This window comes from Octopus bimaculoides, chromosome 5 (assembly GCF_001194135.2).
Source record: "Octopus bimaculoides isolate UCB-OBI-ISO-001 chromosome 5, ASM119413v2, whole genome shotgun sequence".
Taxonomy (NCBI): domain Eukaryota; kingdom Metazoa; phylum Mollusca; class Cephalopoda; order Octopoda; family Octopodidae; genus Octopus; species Octopus bimaculoides.
Genome location: NC_068985.1, coordinates 113,714,681 through 113,720,192, shown reverse-complemented (window position 1 = coordinate 113,720,192; position 5,512 = coordinate 113,714,681). Strand labels below are relative to the sequence as shown.

Below are 5,512 nucleotides of genomic sequence, written 5' to 3'. Positions count from 1 at the left end.
ACAATTAATGTGCTAGAAATAGATCACATCTTGTGTCTATTAAGACCTAAATTGTTCTCAACATGAAATATAGCAGCATACCAAAACGTGAGCGGGCAAGACATTTAAAATCACCTAAAAAAGCATTCTGAAGGTGATTTTAAATGTCTTGCTCGCTCACGTTTTGGTATGCTGCTATATTTCATGTTGAGAACAATTTAGGTCTTAATAGACACAAGATGTGATCTATTTCTAGCACATTAATTGTCCACGTTAGTGGTCAACGTTATTTTAAAAATATATATATATATATATTTAGAGAGATTTTAGAAACATTTCTTGGTACAGTTGTAGTATTTGAAAAAAGATCTTCGGTGAAAACTTACTAACCATATATAAAAGTTTTTAAATAAAAAGTTATGAACACAGACCTGACAGAAGGAATATTTTGTGCAAGAACTTTTTACTGCTTAGAGCTCTTCAAACAGTTCATCTGTGCTGTACCAGTTGTGTAATGGGGTTAATCTATTTGACTGCCCCCACTCCCCAAAAATTTCAGGCCTTGTGCTTAGAGTAGAAAAGAATATTAAGCAATGGGTATAAGTTGGCGAGTGGGCAGAATCATCAGCACACTAGGTGAAATGTTTAGTAGTATTTCATATGTCTTCACCTTCTGAGTTCAGGTTCCATCAAGGTTGACTTCACATTTCATTCTTTCCGGGTTGACAGAATAAGTACCAGTTGAATGCTGGGGTTGTGCAACCGACTTATTCCCTCCCCCCCGAACTTGCTTGTCTTGTGCCAATATTTGGAACCAATGTTATTGGTGTGACAATTTCATTGCTCACTTCTATGTTTTTGCACCTTACATAATTTTTCAATCATAAGTTATTAAAAAAGTTATAAACCTTTGAATAAATGTGATAACAGCAACTCTATTCCTTACTTGTTTTAGATATGTGTGTGTGTGTGTGTGTATGTGTAAATGTTTAGATTTTGCAAGTTACTCAGTGACCTCAGCAGTGCTGGTGCCATGATAAGAACATTCACTATACTCTGTAAAGAGGTTGGTTTCAGGACGGGCATCCAGCTGTAGAAGCTATACCAAAGCAGACATTGGATTTCAACATCATCCTCTAGCTTGTTGGATCCTGTTAATCCTTCTAAACTGTGCCAGAATGGAAGGTGAACATCAAAAGATGATAATGATGACGACGATGATTGCATGTGTGTGTGTGGGTATATACATGGATATATATATATATATATATATATATCATTACTGTTATGTTAAACTGTCGCATGTCCAGATTTGGCCAAATGTGTTTTATTCAATATTTATTTTTGCTTGTAATAGCCAGTTATTTTGGTCAAACTATTGTATCTCCAGCTGCTTCAGATACCAAGATATCAAACATTGTTAAAGTGTAGTACAACAGTTTTACTATGGAATGGTGAAATTATTTTTGCGTTTTCCGAAAAAGCAACGTCTTGAACTTACAACACTTTTGCATAATAGCAACGATATATATGTGTGTGTTTGTGTGTGTGTGTGTGTGTATATGTATATATATACATACATACATACATACAGATTTAACACTGTTGAAGAGGACTATTCATTCACATGCAAAAATAAACACCACACAACAGCTGTTTTCTTTCCTTACTATTTTCAACTTCAAATAGGTTAGAGAGATTTTTTTTCCAGTCATGTATAAAACATTGTTACTGGGTCTGTGTTCTATGTGCTGCAACTTCATAAACATTTATCCTTTACTATTATTATTATTATTATTATCATCACTACATCATTATTATTTCTGTTGTTATTATTATTATTATTATTATTATTATTTTCTTTTCCTTTTATAATCTCTCATTGTTTTGTTTCAAAGTTAAAGAATCCATTTAGCCTCAGTGCTCTGGGGTTAATCATTCCATCACAAAAGTTATTGATGCAAATAAAGAGATGCACAAAAGAAAATGATAATTACTCTGTGAAAATGGCAGTGTGCATGTTGGCATGCTTCCTTCTCTTGGTGGAGCAAATAATAAAAACAATAATGATGATAATAATAATAGTAATAATAATAACAGTTATTGTAATGATAGTAGTAATAGTATTGAAACTAATGAAAGAGAAGAGAAAAATTTTGTGTTGAAGAAGAAAATAATGTTTCTTTCCTGATTTGGCTATGTTCTTATATACATATATACACTCATATATACATGTGTGTATGTACCTATATATGATGTATGTACATACTTGTATGTGTATATGTATACATTTATGTGTATATGAATATATGCATATACATTAATATATATTTGTGTATATATATATATATATATAGAGAGAGAGAGAGCGATACATGCATTTTTGTTTATTTTATGAAGACAGAAAAAGAGATGTGTGTGTGTGGATATGCACATAAGAATATGTGTGTAAGTATTTCTCAGTCAAAATGTTCGATCGTACATTTTTAGTTGTTCAATCCACTGAACTACCAGGCTTTGTGAATAAGTACATTAGTGAATGAATATTCCACAGAGAATGTAACCATCATGTTAATTCTGAAGCTAGTCAGTGTAATAACATTTGAGCTTTGAATTACTGGTACCATTTGGCATGCTTCCTCATAGTTTCCATGTAACTAATTTCAACCACAAGACACGGGGCAACCTCAAGTTATGGAAAGTGGCCTGGCTTCTAGTTGGTTATGACAATGAGGTTTCCAGTTGACCCGATCAATAGAAAAGCCTGCTTGTGAAATTAAAATGCAAATGAATGAACACTCCACTGATATGTGTACCCTTAACTAGTTCTCAGGGAGATTCAGCATAACACAGAAGGCTGGCCCTGTGAAATATAGATACTATTCGCTTTTGCTGGCTGAATGAACTGGAGCAATGTGAAATAAAGTATCTTGCTCAAGTACACAACATATTGCCTGGAATTGAACTCATGACCCTATGGTCGTGAGCTGAATTCCCTAACCACTAAGCATACATGTCTTCATTTATATAAACATTTGATCACTATAAACAATCATTGATATGGTTGTTTGGTAAAAAAATGTCGAACCCTCGTATGTCATCTAACGACAGGAGAGTCCATCATATATATATAAATATATATATATATATATATACACACACACACACACACACACACACACACACACACACACACACATATCATCACATCATTTAACGTCTGTTTTCCATGCTGGCATGGGTTGTTTGACAGGAGCATCCAACCCATGTCAGCATGGTAAATGGATGTTAAATAATGATGATGATACACTCACACACACACACACACACACGTGTGTGTGTGTGTCTCTCTGTTGCTTACAATGAAGAGTGTTCCAGTTGATTTGACCAACAGAAACAGCCAGCTCTTGAAATTAACATGCAAATGGCATGCATGCCCATAATGTAGTTCGCAGGAAGATTCAGCATGACAGAGAATGTGACAAGGCTAGCTCATTGAACTGCAGGTACAACTCGTTTTTGTCAGCTGAGTGGACTGGAATAATGTGAAATAAAGAGATAAAGGACACAATGCGCTGCTGGGAATCAGACTGACAATCTTAAGACAGGACCATCCAACCCATGCCAGCATGGTAAACGGATGTTAAATGATGATGATGATACACTCTCTCTCTCACGTGCACGCACATACACACACACACACACATAGATATTAGCCTCATTACTAAAAAATAATACTTGGGTTGATTTGGTTTAATATTCAAAGTAGTGCTCCTGCATGCCTTGAATCCATTGACTGAAACAAGTAATGGATAAAAGAAAGATATAACCCAAGGCTGACCAATGCCTTAAAAATGGATTAGTTAGATGGTAAAAATGGAAAAAGACCATTGTATATGTGTGTGTTTGTCTGTACTCTTGTCATGACATAACCATTACCATCATCATACAAGTGATGTTTTTCATTTCTAGTCTTCCATGGAAAGCATCTCTTTGCCTTGGGGAAATATTACCTTGCTTGGAAACAGGTGAGGGTTGGCAACAGGAAGGGTATCCAGCTGTAGAAAATCTGCATCAACAAACTCTGTGTGTTCCATGGAGAAATGGTCATTAAAATGCTGATGATCATCATCATCATTATCATAATTTAATGTCCATTTTCCATGTTAGCATGGGCTGGGTTGCACAAGGCCCTAGTTGTTTGCTTTGGCATGGATTCTATGGCTGGATACCCTTCTTAATGCCAACAACTTTACAGAGTGTACTGGGCGATTTTTACATGGCACCAACACAGGTGTTTTGTACAGGGAACTAGCAAAAATGTGTCTTACGTGGCTCTGGGACAGATGCTTTGTACACGACACTGGCACAAGTGCTTTTTACATATTCCTTTTAGTTACATGTCTAGAAAGACATGTGTACATTCAAATGTGTATGCCTTAGGTCGCCAATTTGTGGTGGAGTCATATGGATGCTGCTGTGAAATATAGCATGTCTTGTGCATTTTTGGACCTAGCAGAACCCAACTCTCTCCAGATATGACCACATTGGATTTTTTCCCCTAAGATGACAGGCAGAAAGGAAGAAAGATAAGGAATTTGCCCTATTACAGATATACATGCACACATGAATAAATATGTGTGTGTGTGTGTGTGTGTATGTATGTATGTATGTATATGTGTGTGTGTTGATTACATCAGCCCCAATGCTCATCTACTTACTTTATCAACCCCAAAAGGATGAAAGGCAAGGCTGACCTCGGCAGAATTTGAACTTAGAACATGAAGACAGACAAAATGGCAGCTCACCACGTTTGTGTATAATATTACACATATACACACACACATTGATATGCAAATACAATGAATGTGTGTGGGTGTGTGTGTGTGTAGATATATATTTGTATAATATCAGACAGACACAAACAAATATATTTATTTATTTACTTATTTATTTATATATATATATATATATATATATATATATATATATATTTATTTATTTATTTATATGTGTGTGTGTGTGTAAAAATTCCTTACCCTCTCTCACTCAACATGAGGTATGTATTATCTCACTACAGTAAAGAGTTCCACTTTAAAAAATAATAAAAATAGTAATGGAAATAAGTCTTTGATTGCCGCAAAATAAAATATTTAATGCATAAATATATATCTCTGTGTGTATACACACATATATTTGTGTGTGTGCTATATGCACACACACATAATACATATAGAATAATGAATAAAACATTGTTTTGTAATTGTTCTCCTTTTTACTTTTTTTTATCTTCTTCCTCTTACATTTATTTATTTATTTATTCATTTTTAGCTTTTCTAATCAATTGTAAACTTCCTTTCTGTTATATTACAATCACTTATGGAAGATGCATTTAATAAAAAAAGAAATAACAAAAAAATACAAAAAGCAATGGCAAAAAAAAATTGTAAACAAAATCTTTTTGAAAACAAATTGTAAAGTAGCACTATATGGAATGATAGGGATGTTCAGTTGTGTTGTGTACATATATATA

General features: G+C 34.1%; 1 protein-coding gene across 3 annotated transcripts in view; it reads left to right on the top strand.

Moving 5' to 3' along the window:
- The window catches only part of LOC106878623 (plexin-A1), an 803,747-nt gene that overhangs the window by 702,396 nt on the left and 95,839 nt on the right, over nt 1-5,512 (top strand). The window lies entirely within an intron of this gene.